Below are 20,254 nucleotides of genomic sequence, written 5' to 3'. Positions count from 1 at the left end.
AGACTCTTACTCCGTGCGCTGAAGTTTTTATGGCACCTATTAGTTTTGGACAGCTACCATTGTAAAACTTACGGTTTGGGAAAAAAAATAAAAAAAATAAGGTTCCGAAACATCGAAACGCCCTTCCCTGAAGATGAAATTGTTAGTTTCACCCGCCCTCCTGTAATGCATCTATATAAAATAAATACAATTATGAACATCGGGCTCCAAAACATTAAATTTCCTACAATTATGAAGATCGGGCTTCGAAAAGAATGAATGTCCGTTCTCTTGGTACTGAATTTTTTAGGGTTTGTAACCAGAAGTCTAGCACTATCACTGTTAAGTGAAGCCGTAAGTACATGTACCCTATGTAGTTTAACAGAATCAAACCATACTGTACACCAAGGGAATTAAAAATAAAATACACCGACATATATATCTTTCCTGTAGACATTAGTGATGTGTTTATCAAGTGGTGTCGACTTTTAGCATTGTTAATTTTATATATGTTTAAAAAAACGTTAAAAACATAGTATCCGGAAACAATGGAGGCTCTTACTTTGTGGGCTGAAGTTTTCATGGAACCTACTAGTGTTGGACAGCTTCCATTATAAAAATTATGGTTTGGGAAAAAACAATAAAAAAAATTAGGTTCCGAAACATCGAAACACCCTCCCCTGAAGATGATATTGTAACTTTCACCTGCCGTCCTGTAATGCATCTATATAAAATAAATACGATTATGAACATCGGGCTCATAAACATTAAATTTCCCTCCTGTGGGGACTGAAATTTTCAGTGTTAGTAACCAATTGTCTAAAACTATCACTGGTAGGTAAACTTAAAAGTACATGTATCATATTTAGTTTAACATAATCAGATCCTACTGTACTCCAGGGGAATTAAAATTGAAATTCACCGACGTACATATCTTTTGTATCGACATTAGTGCTGTGTTTATCAAGCGGTGTTGACATTTTACCAAATGAACATCTGACTCGAAAACATCGGAGACTCTTTCACTGTGTGCTGAAGTTCTCTAAGTGTTATACACAGTTGCATTTACTATACTGTTTTATTTTATATCACATTTATGTCATGAAAGAATAACTTTACATAAATATTTTGTATTGATAGATGCATCGGCGTATAAACGTTTAAATCCGCTGATATTTTCGTAGTAAGCCTTAACAGTGCTGCGTATCACTGTTAAGGTAACTGGAAGTACATGTAGCCTATCTAGTTTAACAGAATCAAACTCTACTGTACACCAAGGCAATTTAAAATGAAATAAACCGATGTGTATATATATTTCGTGTCGACATTAGTACTGTGTTTATCAAGTGGCATCAACATTTTACAATGTTGTGTTTATATATGTTAAAATAAGGTAAAAGAACATTTGACTCTAAAACATTGGAGGCTCTTATCTCGTGTGCTTGGGTTTTTATGGCAACTACCAGTGGTGGACAGCTACCATTGTAAAAATTAAAGTTAGGAAAAAAACAATAAAACCATCGGTTTTTGAAACATCAAAACACCATACCTCGGAAAAGATATTGTTATGTTCATCCGGAACTGGTATGACACTGTCAACATATTGTGTTGATACAACTTCTTTTTTAAAAAAATGTAAGCTTTCCTGTAATACATCCATTTAACATAAATACAATTATGAAGATCGGGCTTCGAAAAGAATGAATGTCCGTTCTCTTGGTACTGAATTTTTTTAGTGTTTGTAACCAGAAGTCTAGCACTATCACTGTTACGTGAAGCTGTAAGTACATGTACCCTGTGTAGTTTAACAGAATCAAACCATACTGTACACCAAGGGAATGAAAAAAATAAAATACACCGACATATATATCTTTCGTGTCGACATTAGTGATGTGTTTATCAAGTGGTGTCGACTTTTAACATTGTTAATTTTATATATGTTTAAAAAAAGTTAAAGAACGTATAACCCGGAAACAAAGGAGGCTCTTACTCTGAGGGCTGAAGTTTTCATGGAACCTACTAGTGTTGGAAAGCTACCATTATAAAAATTATGGTTTGGGAAAAAACAATAACAAAATTAGGTTCCGAAACATCGAAACACCCTCCCCTGAATATGATATTGTTTGTTTCACCCGCAAGTATTAAGACAGTGTCAACATATTGTGTTAATAAAACTTCATTTTAAAAAGATAATGGCCCTCCTGTAATACATCTATATAAAATAAATACAATTATGAACATCGGGCTCCGAAACATTAAATTTCCCTTCTGTGGGGACTGAAATTTTCAGTGTTAGTAACCAACTGTCTAAAACTATCACTGGTAGGTAAACTTAAAAGTACATGTATCATATTTAGTTTAACAGAATCAGATCCTACTGTACTCCAAGGGAATTAAAATTGAAATTCACCGACGTACATATCTTTTGTATCGACATTAAGGCTGTGTTTATCAAGCGATGTCGACATTTTACAAAATGAACATCTGACCCGAAAACATCGGAGACTCTTTCACTATGGGCTGAAGTTCTCTAAATGTAATACACAGTTGCATTTACTATACTGTTTCATTTTATATCACATTTATATCATGAGAGAATAACTTTACATAAATATTTTGTATTGATAGATGTATCGGTTTATGAGCATTTAAATCCACTGATATTTTCAAAGTAAGCCTTAACAGTGCTGCGTATCACTGTTAAGGTAACTGAAAGTACATGTAGCCTATCTATTTTAACAGAATCAAACTCTACTGTACACCAAGGCAATTAAAAATGAAATAAACCGATGTGTATATATATTTCGTGTCGACATTAGTGCTGTGTTTATCAAGTGGCATCAACATTTTACAATGTTGTGTTTATATATGTTAAAACAAGGTAAAAGAACATTTGACCCGAAAAGATCGGAGGCTCTTATCTCGTGTGCTTGGGTTTTTATGGCAACTACCAGTGGTGGACAGCTACCATTGTAAAAATTATAGTTAGGAAAAAACAAGAGAACCATCGTGTTTTGAAACATCAAAACACCATACCTCGGAAAAGATATTGTTAGGTTCATCCGAAAGTGCATGGTATGACACTGTAAACATATTGTGTTGATACAACTTTTTCTTAAAAAAATATAAGCTTTACTGTAATACATCTGTTTAACATAAATACAATTATGAAGATCGGGCTTCGAAAAGAATGAATGTCCGTTCTCTTGGTACTGAATTTTTTAGAGTTTGTAACCAGAAGTCTAGCACTATCACTCTTAAGTGAAGCCATAAGTACAAGTACCCTATGTAGTTTAACAGAATCAAACCATACTGTACACCAAGGGAATTAAAAATAAAATACACCGACATATATATCTTTCCTGTAGACATTAGTGATGTGTTTATCAAGTGGTGTCGACTTTTAGCATTGTTAATTTTATATATGTTTAAAAAAACATTAAAAAACATAGTTTCCGTAAATAATGGAGGCTCTTACTCTGTGGGCTGAAGTTTTCATGGAACCTACTAGTGTTGGACAGCTTCCATTGTAAAAATTATGGTTTGGGAAAAAACAATAACAAAATTAGGTTCCGAAACATCGAAACACCCTCCCCTGAATATGATATTGTTAGTTTCACCCGCAAGTATTAAGACAGTGTCAACATATTGTGTTGATACAACTTCTTTTTAAAGAGATATTGGCCCTCCTGTAATTCATCTACATAAAATAAATACAAATATGAACATCGGGATCCAAAACATTAAATTTCCCTTCTGTGGGGACTGAAATTTTCAGTGTTAGTAACCAATTGTCTAAAACTATCACTGGTAGGTAAACTTAAAAGTACATGTATCATATTTAGTTTAACAGAATCAGATCCTACTGTACTCCAAGGGAATTAAAATTGAAATTCACCGACGTACATATCTTTTGTATCGACATTAAGGCTGTGTTTATCAAGCGATGTCGACATTTTACAAAATGAACATCTGACTCGAAAACATCGGACACTCTTTCAATATGGACTAAAGTTCTCTAAGTGTAATACCCAGTTGCATTTAATATAATGTTTTTTTTAATATAATATTTATATTATGAAAGAATAACTTTACATAAATATTTCGTATTGATAGATGCATCGGTTTATGAACATTTAAATCCGCTGATATTTTCGTACTAAGCCTTAACAGTGCTGCGTATCACTGTTAAGGTACCTGAAAGTACATGTATCCTATCTAGTTTAACATAATCAGACTCTACAGTACACCAAGGCAATTAAAAACGAAATAAACCGATGTGTATATATATTTCGTGTCGACATTAGTGCTGTGTTTATCAAGTGGCATCAACATTTTACAATGTTGTGTTTACATATGTTAAAATAAGGTAAAAGAACATTTGACTCTAAAACATTGGAGGCTCTTATCTCGTGTGCTTGGGGTTTTTATGGCAACTACCAGTGGTGGACAGCTACCATTGTAAAAATTATAGTTAGGAAAAAAAACAATAAAACCATCGGGTTTTTGAAACATCAAAACACCATACCTCAAAAAAGATATTGTTAGGTTCATCCGGAACTGGTATGACACTGTCAACATATTGTGTTGATACAACTTTTTTAAAATATAAGCTTTCCTGTAATACATCTGTTTAACATAAATACAATTATGAAGATCGGGCTTCGAAAAGAATGAATGTCCGTTCTCTTGGTACTGATTTTTTTTAGAGTTTGTAACCAGAAGTCTAGCACTATCACTGTTAAGTTAAGCTGTAAGTACATGTACCCTATGTAGTTTAACAGAATCAAACCATACTTTACACCAAGGGAATTAAAAATAAAATACACCGACATCTAAATCTTTTGTGCCGACATTAGTGATGTGTTTATCAAGTGATGTCGACTTTTAACATTGTTAATTTCATATATGTTTAAAAAAGGTTAAAGAACATAAAACCCGGAAACAATGGAGGCTCTTACTCTGTGGGCTGAAGTTTTCATGGAACATACTATTGTTGGACAGCTACCATTGTAAAAATTATGGTTTGGGAAAAAACAATAACAAAATTAGGTTCCGAAACATCGAAACACCCTCCCCTGAATATGATATTGTTAGTTTCATCCGCAAGTATTATGACACTGTCAACATATTGTGTTGATACAACTTCTTTTTAAAAAGACATAGGCCCTCCTGTAATACATCTATATATAATAAATACAATTATGAAGACATGGCTTCGAAAAGAATGAATGTCCGTTCTCTTGGGACTGAATTTTTCAGTGTTTGTAACTAGAAGTCTAGCACTATCACTGTTAAGTTCAGCTGAAAGTACAAATACTTTATATAGCTTAACAGAATCAGACACTACTGTACACCAATTAAGGGAATTAAAAATGAAAAAAAAACCTATCTTTAGTGTCGACATTAGTGCTGTGTTTATCAAGTGGTGACGGTCGACATATTGCCGTGTTGTTTTTATGTAAGTTAAAAAAAAAGTTAGAGAACATTGTACTTGGAAACAACGGAGGCTCTTACCCCGTTGGCTGAAGTTTTCATGCCTCCTTCTATTGTAAAAATTATTGTTAGGGAAAAAACCCACACAAAAAACCCATAGAGATCCGGAGCATCGATTCACTCTATTCCAGTGCTGAAATTATTAGGTTCACCCGCAAGTGGTTTGACCCTGTCAATATATTGTGTTGATTCAATCTTTTTTAAAAAGATATTGGCCCTCCTTTAATACATCTATTTAAGGTAGTCCATCTATAACTAAGGTGAATTTAACAATTTTGATTGATCTATACTACATCAGATACATATTTTGAAGCTATTATGAGACTGACATAAACCAAACTTGGGTGTATGTATGTAGTTAATTAAATAAACGTTTTGCACTTAAAACTTTTTAAGAGTTGTCTGCCCTTTAGGAAAATTTTAAAAAAATCATTTTCTGAAAAAAATATGGTAAACTATGAATTATTTTAGCATATTCGAAGACGGAGAAAGCTTTTGCAACTTTTTACCAAGAGAAATGTGAGAAAATTACTTGTACTAAAGAAATATATTTAAAAATGCATTTTTCCCATAGACTTCAATGTTAGCTTCAACATATGATAAATTTATCAAAATTAAATTTTTTGAAAGATTTCAAAGATGAGACTTTATTATTTAATAAACTCGTTAAAATCACACTAAGATTTTAGTGATCAAACTTGCAATCTATTAGATATGAAATATGATAGTTTTGGATGGACAACCTAAGCTAAATCGAATTATAAACATCAGGCTTGGAAACATCGAACCATTATCCGTAAAATGTTCTCTTTGGACTTAAATGTTCAGTGTTATAACCAAAAGACTAGCACTCTCACTGGTACGTTTAGTTGAAAATACATGTACTTTTTACAGTTTAACAGTGTCAAACCCTACTGTACACCAAGGGAATTAAAAATGAAATAAACCGACGTATATATCTTTTGTGTCGACATTAGTGCTGTGTTTATCAAGCGGTGTCGACCTTGTGCCTTATTGTTTTATATATGTTAAAATAAGGTTAAAGAACATTGTACTCGGAAACAACGGTGGATTTTACCTCGTGGACTGTAATTTTCATGCCACTTATTAGTGGTGGACAGCCACTATTGTAAAAATTATAATTGGGGAAAAAACAATAAAAACATTGGGCTACTACACATCGAAACACCCTACCCCGGAACTGATATTATTCAGTTCGGCCCCAAGTAGTCTGACACTGTAGACATATCATGTTGATGCAATTTCTTTTTTCAAAAATATTGGCCCTCCTGTAACACATCTCTTTAACATAAATACAATTATGAATATCGGGCTCGGACACATTGAATGGCCGTTCTGTGAGGACTGAAACTGAAACTTTTAGTTTTAGTAAACAATTGTCTAACACTACCACTGTTAGGTTAACCTAACAGTACATGTACCACATTTAGTTAAACAGAATAAGACCCTACTGTACACCAAGGGAATTAATAGTGAAATACACCGACGTATATATTTTTCGTGTCAACATTAGTGCTGTGTTTATCAAGTGGTGTCGACGTTGTACAATGTTGTTTTTATATATGTTAAAAAAGTTAAGAGGACATTGTACTCCAAAACAACAGAGGCTTTTACCCCGTGGGCTGAAGTTTTCGTTTACTAGTGGTGGACAGCTACCATTGTAAAAAACTATAGCAAGGGAAAAAAAACAATAAAAACATCGGGCTCCGAAACATCAAAACACCATACCCAGGAGATGAAATCGTTAGGTTCACCCCCAAGTGGTCTGACACTGTCAACATATAGTGTTGATACAACTTCTTTTTTAAAAGATATAGGCCCTCCAGTAATACATCTATTTAACCTAAATCGAATTATAAACATTGGGTTCGGAAACATTGAATGTCTGTTCTTTAGGGACCGAATTTTTCAGTGTTACTTTCCTATAGTGTAGCACAATCACTGTTTAGTTAAGCTGAAAGTACATACACCATTTCTAGTTTAACGGAATTAGACCCTACTGTACACCAAGGAAATTAAAATGAAAAACACCAACGTATATATCTTTCTTGTCAACATTAGTGCTGTGTTTATCAAACGGTGTCGACCTTGTACAGTCTTATTTATATATATGTTAAAAAAAGGTAAGAGGACATTATACTCGAAAACAACAGATGCTTTTACCCCGTTAGCTGAAGTGTTCATTTACTAGTGGTGGAGAGTTACTATTGTAAAAATAATAGTAAATGAAAAAACCCCCAATAAAAACATCGGGCTCCGAAACATCGAAACACAATACCCAGGAAATGATTTTGTTAGGTTCTCCCGCAACTGCTCTAACATTGTCAACATATTGTGTTGATACAACTTCTTAAAAGATGAAAGAAGACTTGACTCAAAAACATCGGAGGCTCTTACTCCGTGGGCTGATGTTCTCATGGCACCTACTAGTTGTGGACAGCTACCATGGTAAAAACTTTGTGTAGGGAAAAAGACAATTAAAACATTGGGCTCTGAAACATCGAAACACCTTACGCTGGAGCTGAAATTGTTAGAGTCATCCGCAATTGGTCTTACACTGTCGATATATTGTGTTTATACAACATCTTCTTTAAAACATTTAGGTCTTTCTGTACATGTAATACATCTCATAAACATAAATATAACTATAAACATCGGGCTCTGAAACATTGAATGTCTGGTTTTTGGGACTGAACTTTTCAGTGTTAATTACCAATAGACTAGCACTACCACTGTTAAGTTCAGCTGAAAGTACATGTACCCTCACTAGTTAAGCAGAATCAGACCCTACAGTACACAAAGGGAATTAAAATTGAAATAAACCAACGTGCATAAATATTTCGTGTGGACATTACTGTTGTGAATTTATCAAGCGGTCCCGACCTTTAACAGTGTTTTTATATATGTTAAAAAATGTAAAAGAACATTTGGCTCGAAAACATCTGAGGCACTATTTCTGTGGGCTGAAATTCTCATGGCACCTACTAGTGGTGCACAACCACCATTGTATAAACTACAGTTAGGAAAAAAAAGGTGAAAAAATAGGTTCTCTTATACTTGTAATACATCCATTTAACTTAAATAGAGTGATAAACATCGGGCTCGGAAACAATAAATGTCTGTTCTGAAAATTTTCAGAGTTACTTACCAATAGTCTACCACTATCATTGTTAAGTTAAGCTGAATGTACATGTACCCTATTTAGTTTAACAGAAACCCTTGATGATAACCTAACAAAAAACTATATGATGAACGCGGTGAATTTAATTTTTTCTATAGTCATTTTTCCTTACTTATGTAGCAATATACCCTCCTCACTTGCACGGAGACCTCTTGGAGTCCTTTGGGATCTCGCTGCGTCTTTATTGCACTATCATTACGCACTCACAGCGTTTGAACGAATTGTTTTTTTGTTTTGCTGCGTTCACACAGCGACCCCCGAGAGCTGTTGCTGCGATCATCGCGCTCTCTTGGTGTTTCCTCTGTGTTTATTAGCGTTTGTACCGCGCTCCCACGGCGTTTCTAGTACGTTGTCAGCCAGCCAGGTGTGACAGGGGTTTAAAACAACACAGCCACGTCCGTATATGTATAGGGACATAAAGGATATAAGTGTACATTAAACCGTGTTGAACAATTTGAAGTTCCAGTAAAAAAACAGTTCAAAACTCAGTTATTTGAGTTAAATAGAGAGGTTAAGCATTTGAACGTGTACGTGTACGAGTACGTGTAAATAGGGGAATTCCCTAATTTAATGTGTAATTCGTCATAATTTCTGCATGCTGCGTAATTCTACAAGTTGTACAAAACGTGTAAAATTAAAAGTACACGGAGGTGTAAACTTGTAGCATTTTTCAAAAGAAATACATACCTTGTGTATATCAAAAGTTGTTTTATGTACAGCAGACGATAGGTTAAGGACGACTGTGCTTTTGGTTTCATCAAATTCATTGAATTATTTCATGAACAGTGAGAGTAAATTGAACATGTTGAAAATGTTAAATCTAATTATTTTTCACGTTCATTTACAAGTACAGTTTATTAAACATACGCTTAATTTTTGTACGTGTAAACATACTTGTAGTTCTACACGTACCCGTAGACGTAGACGTTCAAATGCTTAACCTCTCTAATTTTGAACAAGCTCAAACTTAAATGTGTTAAGGTCATCAGAGTTCAGAAAACTATTTTCAAGCTTTTGAAAAATGACCCCGGGTATAAATATCACGACTTTTGGTCTCAATTTTCAACGTTGAAAAAGTACTCCGGATCAATATATGGTGAGGGTAGAATCTCTAGTTGTCAAACTTTCATAATTTTCACATAAAGACTTTTCGGACATAGGCCCCATTTAATTAATGATAAATCAAAGTAACTGATAGGAAAAGTCGAATAGTATAAAATATTGATATATAACGTAATAGTTTTAGATTATAATAAAAAAAAATGCCAATGTTACATAGAATTTATAACGTTACATTAATTTTGTCAAAATTGCAAATCAAAAGTGTTATATATTCAACATGTAATTTGAAAATCATTTATGTTAAGAAAAAGGAGTCTTACATTGATTTGAGACTTATAAATTGGAGAGAACAGGGGGAATGGGTATAAAATATATACAACCCAATAAACAAATCATCCTGTGAGTCGTTACAAAGCAGAATATATAGCAATTAAGTCAATAGTTTATCATAGTGATATGTGTACATGTATATAATTAATTACAAAATTCATTTTACAGATATAATGTCAATACACCCGGCCAATGGACCTATAAGTCGCTTTAAAACTGTTACAGAGTGAATAAAATTTGCATGTTTTAGGAGTTAGTTGGCTTTGTCAAATGTTTCTGTTGTATAATTAATAGATAAAATGAGCAATTCGGCGGAGATATTTACATATTAGATTAGTGAACAGAGTACTATAATTGGTAATATTTTGAATGGACAATATCATTAAGCAAACTTTTCATTTTCAATTTCATTTAAGTCACACAAGTTACATATTCTTTCCTGTACCGGTTCTCCTCTGTATTGCGACCTGTTTCAATCCTTAGAGGAAGTACACCACAGCTAAACATTGCCAAGGATCTGATGAGTTTAGCAAGATCTAGCGTAACGTATATTCTTCAACGGAATAGCTTGATTTAAATAGGATATATGTTCGAAGTTTTGGCACATCTTGAATATTTTTGAAACATTCGGTTTCGAAGTTATTACGTTAATTTTCCTCTGCATAGTTCAAATTACAAGGTATAAAATTGGTATAAGTACTTCCCATGTTTAGAGATTCCAGGATATTTTTAACTTGAGAGCTCCAGTAAGAAGAATTGTTTTGCGCACCGTGCCAACTTGGTAATGCGTTCATTTTCCATATATACTAGTCGATTCAACAGACGCAAAATGTTCATTTCGTGGTGGATTTTAGAACTTTACCACCCGCTTTACCTAGCAACGGAGTAATCCGATGAACACCAAGAAAATATCGGAGGGCTCGATTTTGTACAATTTCAATACAATGATTCTTCTTGTATCCCCTACCCCAATGCTGATAAAGGACGGATATAACAAAATTATTAAATAATTTTTCGAAGGTTCGGAATCGAACCAATTTATTTGCGTTGATTTTTTAGAAGACGGATCCCAGGGCACTCACTTTCAAATCACTTTAAAATCACGTATTTTCGTTGAAAAATCATCCCTAAACATTTGTATGATGCCTTGTAGTTCAGATTATTTCCCCTTGATGAAAGTGAAAGTTACTTAATTTTGATATCTTTTCCCGAAAGTGAACAGTCTTAAATTTTTGCAACTTAATTCGTAATCGCAATTTTTTGCACAAGGCGTCGAAGGTATATAAGATGTGTTGAATGTCATGTCATGATATATCTGCATCCATATGTATATTAACTTATAATTAAGACATAACAAAACATGTAAATATATATGAAGACGCTCTCAAAAAGAATAAGACGCGACCAGAGAAGTACTCTTACCGGAAGGGGGTTGGGGACGCACGCTGTTTATTCCAACAACCTTATATTCTCAACAAAGAGAAGAATTCTCGGGAAAAGGGTTTTATTAAAATGGGGCTTGGAATATTTTAGGTGTGGTAAATTAAAGAATTTATTTTAAACATTGTGTGTGATTTAATGGATAAGAACATTAGGCTTGTACTTTTTCATATGGTGTGAATAACAAGAGAAAACACCCTAATAATATAAGTTTTGAAATAGTATATACATGCATTTAATGTGACAATATATTATTATAAAATATTTGGCTTGTACTTATTCTTTCCGGAGCGATGAACAGGTGTATAAATATAGATATAAACGAACGCTTTTTTTTTTAAAATCTTATTTTCTCCAAAAAGGGTAACATTTCCGGGAAAATTGGTTTTAGGGGGGAGAGTATATATATAAAATGTCGACACTCGATATACATAGCATTAATGTCGACACGTAGGGGAATTGAATTTATAAGCGTTTTCCCGTTGTAATTTAATAAGAAATGACTTAGATGATGTTTATATGCCTTATCCAAAACATATCTAAATGTTTTATTTAATAAACTTTACGAAAACATGAGATGTAAGAATCGAGTCGACTTTCGCAGTATGTATGTATTTTCCCTAAAAAAGAGTTCAAGAATTAGTATACACCGGTGGATACAATTATAAAACTATTTCTTTTTATCTTTCAAACGAAAATTACAATCTAGAAACAAGAAATGCCGCGAGAAATAAAGATTTATAATGTAAATATACGCGAGTAAGTTGAAAAACGAAAGTAGACGGGACTTTCCGCATCACTGTCATGTGGGACAACTCTTTGTCTATTTTTAGAAAAACTGAGATAATACATCGATTTATTGAAAGATTTGCAAATTCCGCTCAAAAACTAAATGCAGTTGACGACATAAAAAGAAAACACTGAATATGTGTAGCGTTTCGATAAATAAAATCTCCATGTATGTTAAAACTATTTTTCTTTTCAAAACACGAAATAAGACGTGAACAGTAATTCCCCTTTCAAACACATATACATTTTTTCGTGTTGACATTCTGCAGAAAAACATAATGTCGACGCGTATATATTGCGAAAGTCGACACGATTCTGAGATCTCTTGTTTTCTTAGATTTTATTTCATAAAACGATGAGATATGTATTAATTACGGCAAAACAATTTTATCAAAGTCCATCCTTGTCAAATTACAACTAGAAATCGCTTATAAACTCAATTTTCCTAAGTGTCGACATTGATGCTATGTATATCGAGCGTCGACATTGACCCTGATTCTCGAGTATATATATATATATATATATATATATATATTTTTCTATATATAAAACCGGACACTGCGATATTTTTTTAACTCTGTGTTGTCTTTCGTTTTTCAAATTTTCTATATATAAAACCGGACACTGCGATATTTTTTGGATTTAACTATATATATATATATATATATATATATATATATATATATATATATATATATATATATATATATATATATATATATATATATATATATTTATATATATATATATATATATATATATATATATATATATATATATATATATATATATATATATATTTTTCTATATATAAAACCGGACACTGCGATATTTTTTGAACTCTGTGTTGTCTTTCGTTTTTCAAATTTTCTATATATAAAACCGGACACTGCGATATTTTTTGGATTTAACTATATATATATATATATATATATATTTATATATATATATATATATATATATATATATATATATATATATATATATATATATATATATATATATATAATAATTCAATTTAACAAAAAAAATAAAATTTGAAATACATAATCTCCAAGATGGTAATGATGAGTTGAACTTTGTATTAGAATAATGTACAAATCAATGTGTTCTCCAAAACTTCATACTTTGAAATGATCATACAATTACCGTTAGAAATGTTTGCAGTCATGATCTCAATTCTTAATAATAATGCTAATATGTTAAACTTAAAAACATGTTGCTGAAAATATATTAAAAATTACAATTAGTGCAACTACTCGTTTTTCCCTTTTGTGCTGTGTTTTTTATGTAAACAACCAATGATGATTCACACAAGAATTATATTTTTTGCGGTCAATTTGACGCTTGCGTCAATATAATTTCTTGTTCTTTTTTTTTTTTTACTTTAAAGTGGGAACATCTGAACAAATGATTGTCTTAATTTACATAAATAATTACTTAAATCCAATATGTAATTGATTGATAGAATCTTTTTTTTTGGTCACGAAAATCGTTCCATTCTCCATCTTGCCTGCTAATATCTATGTCCGCCTGTTTTGCATTAAAGCTGACATGATCTCATAAAAGAATTTGGTCGCCATATTAGTGTCGATCGCTTCTCAACTGCCACCACAAAATTACGGTCGGTTACTTTCCAAACGAGGCATTCATGATTCACGGACTTCTAAAATACATCATAGTAATATCTATGTATAAAGAATAAAGGAAATTGCAATTTATATAACATTAAAGATAGTTTATTCTATGAAAGAATTTCGAATGCATCCGTATTATCTTACACAGATAGTGCTGCGCTGCCTTACTTCGCATGAACATTGAACACGTGTGTCGTTCATACAGAGTGCATAAGGTCTGCATCTTATTGTAGACCGCGGCCGCATTACATCCAACAGAGTAAATAGATGACATTAAATCCAAGAAAGAAACAACGCAACATCGTTTTATCAGTTTTGACAAGATACCCACGGGCCACATCGCTCACCTGAGCAACAATAGGCATGATAAAATCAGCTTCATGGAGTCATAATACAAAATATCTAGACAATGTGGTATAATACATGTAGATCATATACAAAAAATCTGTTTTTCTCTGAATATTCTTATATTTATAATCAAGTCCCTTTTCTAACAGGATGAATTTATAGTCATATCACAACATTTCAGCATTGCAGTTCTCAAGAAGCCCCTGAACAATTGTTTATATACAGGATACAAACCTTCATTAAACTCTGAACCCCTTGTGAGGCCCAATAATCGTCCTGGGGCCAAAGTTTAAACAATTTTAAAGAATCAGCAATATATAAAAATGCTTGCATATAAGTAAAAGCATATATAATAACATTTCAGTTTTTGTGAATAATTAAAATATTTTCCTTTCTACAACTGAATCCCCAATGTGGCCCACACTACTCCTAAAAATTGTGATTTGAACAAAGAATCTGGGGGAATAAGCCGTTGCAAATGCCCACGACCCTCTCATACGTCTTCTAAGAAGTAATAAACGTACGAGTTAACTGGGCATTTAAACAGTATTGTCCAAATGAAAATGTCCAAAATGCGAGAAAGGGGCAATCGACATTTGAAAGGCGTAACTGCGCTTAAATTTTGTAGTATTTACATATACTTTAAACTGGCAAATTCAAAATGACAATCACATATTCATTTAAAGAGTTCAAATACAAAAATGTTGATTACTTTCTAACAATATAGTAAATTTACCTCAGTCATCGTATACAACCCCTAACGCAGGGGAGTCGACAAAGAGTATGGGGGAGTCGATTTTTTCCGCTTCGGAGACAGAAAGAATTTAGTTAACTCCTTTTGTAGGTATTCAAAACAAGTATTTTCAAAAAAATATACAGTGGCGTCGGAAGCAAATTGAAAGAGGGGGGGGGGGGGGAGGGGGGCTAGACTTATAAAAAATCTTGACAAGCAAAAAAAAAGGTGTTTGCTATGTCTAAATTTGCAAAAAAGTGGGGGGAGGGGCTAAGTCCCCCTTAGCCCCCCCCCCCTGGTTACTATATACCACTAGGAAGACAGCGATAGGCAAACCAGTAACAGTAAGGGGGCTTGTTATAGGTCACTGGTCAAACTTGTGTTGGTCATTGGTCCTAGTGGTCTTTGTGTCTTTTGGTAGAACTACTATGCTTTTTCTTTCACAACAAAACTTGCATTTGTAATGTGACGTTTCTGCCGATACATTTGGAAGTGAAATACATGCCTAGTTAATCGTTGAATTTCCTTTTAGGCGCATACTGTACATTTGACTAAGCTTGTATTCTGCATTTTATGAACAATTACATGCTTTTGTCCAGCGTATGTCCCTGTTGTGTTAAGAAGACTCTCAAGGATTAAAAGATGGAACGTTTTATCGTTCCATTTTATTGTTTCTTGAATTCACAACAACTATTTGTTTACAATATGAAATCGTGCAATCTAAAAGAGAATATTAACATACATTTTATAAAAGTAGTAGAAAACGCATATCAAATAATTTCAAGTTATTATAAGCAAATTTTTATTATTAAGAAAAAAGAGGAAAATTACATTTTAACAAGGTATATTATTAAGTAAAAAAAGAAAATTACATTCTAACAATGTAAACAAAAAGATAAAAAACAAAACAAAAACAAAACCCGTAACGCGTACGATTCGAACACCCACTTATACAGTTAAATTTGTTTAAAGAACTCCTCGCTTACCACTACACCATGTTATAATGTTATAATATAGCTGATTCTATTGTTATCAGTTTTACGCAAACGACTGGACTTAATCATTTAAAGACCAATCTTAGAAATTAAAAGAGGAAAACTTACTTTTTACCATAGAGTGGGTTTTGCACCATTTTTTGGAAAATTGGAAAGTATAGACGTTAATATGTGTTAACAATATTCGTTTTAAAAAAAATAGTACGATGACCCACTCTATGAAAAAAAATATAATTTGAACATCCGATTTCTATATCATTTTGTTGCCAACTAAGCATATAACTATTTTGTGTCTTAATATCAATTAAATATAAAGTTACTTTTTGTGGGTTATGGTAGCACTGAATGTATATGATCACATATGTTTCATAAATGTAACGAAAGTGAAATTTGCTAGAAATAAAATATTATTTTTTTTAAATGAACTTATGTGGTTTTTTGCCCCGGCTTATCCCCCCAGATTCTTTAAATCTACACTATCTGAAGTTGCTATCACTAAAGTTACAGCTTTTCTAGGCAAATGGTTTTTTTTTTAGAAAAAGATATAAAGATATTTTTCTATATATTCTAATGTAAAAATTTATTTCCACTCTTGTGACCCCATCCTTCCCTCGGGAATCATGATTGGAATAAACTTGAAATCTCACTATCTAACGATGTTTCCAAACAAGTTTCAGCTTTCCTGCCCAAATGGTTCTTGAGAAGAAGATTTTTAAAGATTAACTCTATATATTCCTATGTAAACATTCACCCCCCCCCCCCCCATAGTGGCTTCACCCTACCCTTTGGAGTCATGATTTTCAGAACTTTGAATCTACACTACCTGCTGATGCTGTCATAACAGTGTCAGCTTTCCTGGCCAAATGGTTTTTGAGAAGATTGTTAAAGATTAACTCTATATATTCCTATGTAAAAATTTGTCCCCCACCCATTGTGGCCCCACCCTACCCATGGGAGTCATGAATTTCAGAACCTTGAATCTACATATTCCTTTGTGATGCTTCCATATAAGTGTCAGCTTTCCTTGCCAAATGGTTCTTGAGAAGAAGATTTTTAAAGATTTACTCCATATATACTTAAGTAAAAATTTGACCCCCATTGTGGCCCCAACCTACCCCCGAGGGTCTTTATTTTTAAAACTTTAAATGTACACTACCCGAGGATGCTTCCACAAAAGTTTCAGCTTTCTTGGCCAAATGGTTCGTGAGAAGTGTTTGAAAATTTCTCGAGAATTTTAATAATTCCTGATCATCTCCCTTTGCAAATAGACGTGGTCCTTAATTTTCACTACTTTGAATCCCCTTAGCCTAAGAATGCTTTGTGCCAAGTTTGGTTGAAATTGGCTCTGTGGTTCTTGAGAAGACGTTGAACATATGAAAAGTTTACAGACAGACAGACAGACGACAGACAAAATGTGATCAGAATAGCTAAAAACACTGTTATCTAACGTCCATGCTGTCACTGCACGATCTGCTACAGTGTGTGGTTTGCGCATTTGCGATAGCATAACATTACGACACAGGAAAACGTACCACATTGATCGAAGGTTTTTCAGTGGAATATTGTGTTCAAAACGCTTTCCTTCAATCTTTCAGTCCAACGTAAGGTGTTCGGGTGAATTAAATACCTAAATGTGGTCAAGCATGAATAGTGCTCTTACATAGGGGGAGTGTGACAACTAATATGGTAGTAGTCAGAGATAAAAGGAAAATAATGCTTATTTATGCATTCATGTCAGCTTTAAAAAAGAGTGTTGAAAGCACACATGAAATCTACTTCAAGACCTTTTTTGTGATCGTGCAGTTACTAAGAAAAATTAAAACGCGGGTTTAATCTGCAGAATAGGTGAATATATTGAAAGTGCCTAAAGCGTAAGTGCTAAACGCTATACACAACAAACACACAGTATCGGGAAACTACTTGTTTCATATAAAATCATCGATTTCAAATTTGAATAATATAACTACCTCACTATAATTTCTTAATTTGAATGTTTTGATGACCATAGATTTATCATCATAGGATAAATTACGATCGTCATTGTAATTTCAAATGCGTTGAAGATTACTTATTGATAACTTCAAACAAGCAATTATTGAACTATTTTAAAATTGATATTGTATGTATTTTTTTATTTTTACTTTAATAATATTATTATAATATGATTATAAGATCAGTAGTCTAAATGTAAAATGAATGTACGAGCAACCATTTTACAACTAAGCACATCTGTCTACTCGTGTTTTCAATTCTAATTACTGAAGTCAAAGCTTCCGCATATGCAGTCGATATTTCGCCATAGAAAGACTTTCAGTCGGTTGAAAGCTATGTTCACCCATATCTAGTTTATATCACGCTAGGTTTAAGTGAGTTTATCGGTAATTATTAATTTTCATATGATCAAGCGCCCTGATTTGGGACCAAACCCGAAACTTTGCGAAGGCGTAAGTCCAAATACTAATATAGTAAGCTAAGTCGAATGTCAACCTAGATGTAAACACTCCCTTACGTAACAGGTAATATATATATATATAAAGAACACGTCTAACAGCACTTTGGTTTTTAAACTGTGATCAAAAGAAATTGAACTCGGGTATCAAATCGTTTTACAAAAAATACGCTGATAGAAGTCCTCAAGAGGCTCGATCTATCTAATTTTTGTGATCGGCTTCGGCCGATCACAGTTGTATCCATATGAGGCATTCGGCAAATGCTTCCACGTGCGCACACATTCCGCTTGCATAAGTAGTTCTTATAAAAACTTGAAGTTTGGTTTAGTATTTATGTAACATTTCACTCAGTTTTATTTCAATTCATTTACCTTAAGAGATGCAAACATACATAAAATACAGTTCGACCCATTAATTCAAGAATGCACATGTTGTCTCACGCGTAAGAATTTCGATCGAAATATTCATTCAGTAATGCAGTTGGCCTCGATGAACTGACCTCAATCATAAGAAGATGCTCCATGAACTGACCTCGATCTATTGATGTTGCATAATAGTAGCTAGGAAGACGGCTTGATTTAAAAACAAGGTTACGTTATAATGCGACCTCAATAGCAAGTTATGATAGCATTCAATGTTTATCGGTCGCATTAAATTTTTTTAATACAACTCTTGCTTTGTATACGTGTTAATGCTCTTTGAAGAGCCCTACTCAGTATTCTGAAGAAGAAGAGACATTAACATTTAATAATTACGTTAAAAATATAAAACTAGACAAGGAGTTTACGAACGGCTTTCCCCAAATTTATTTCAAAATTAAATTTTTTGACGGTTTATAATGATTAAATTATGGTGTACAGATTCAAAGTATTCTATATTTTGTAAAAATACAGTACTTTTTAAATTATTTTACATCAAACTGATCATGTTGATTGCTTCTAGCTATCAATATATCATTATTGACGATCATTCCTTTAAAAGGAATACTTGTTTCCCCTAGAATTGTTTTGGCGTAAATACGCTTACTTTGCTCTTGTCGGAAATCTCACAATGAATACTCATGTTATAAAAACAGAAGGCTAGGTGCCGAGATTATGACAGGTCTGTTAATGATTTTACACATGTGTCTGCTTAATTGAATTCAGCATAATCATGTTTCTCCCACATGTGCGCGAGGTTGCGTTTTTGCGTCAGTTGAGTTACTATGTCTCCTTTACCTTTTTTTTCTATCCGTTTCTGTGCGTCGTGCTTTGCCTAAACATATAACAATATTTTATACTTGCCTTGTGTAAGATAAACGGATTACGCATACATCGTATAAAAAATCTATATTGGTCAATCATATTAAGGTAGACCCAGTGGCTGTCGTGTTCTCTTTTTTTTAACACAGCGGGATAAATTTCCCGTCATAGTTTTAGACACATTTACCATCATTTCAAATGATATTGATTTGATTTAGAGTATTGCACACTTATGTTTCGGTTGCTTCAATACAAATATTTTGCTCATATTTATCAAAAAGGGAGAGGAAAACCATAAATATATAAAAACACTTGGTAAAAAATTACTTGCCGGAAAGGGGGAGATACTGCACTTGTTACTACGGGTTTACCAACTATGACCAACATTTTTATATTTATTTTACAGTTTGATTGAGTATATACATTTTAGTGACTGACAGATAGCCTTTATATTTCATAAGGGACTATAAAAAAAACCTAGCTGGTCAATTTAGATAAACTGTGTTTTTTTAACAAAAATTATAGCTGCTTATAAATGTTAAACTTTATTAG

The sequence above is a fragment of the Crassostrea angulata genome, unplaced genomic scaffold (genome assembly GCF_025612915.1).
Source record: "Crassostrea angulata isolate pt1a10 unplaced genomic scaffold, ASM2561291v2 HiC_scaffold_171, whole genome shotgun sequence".
Classification (NCBI taxonomy): Eukaryota; Metazoa; Mollusca; class Bivalvia; order Ostreida; family Ostreidae; genus Magallana; species Magallana angulata.
The sequence above is the reverse complement of the archived record's forward strand: the minus strand, read 5'-3'. Positions refer to the sequence as shown.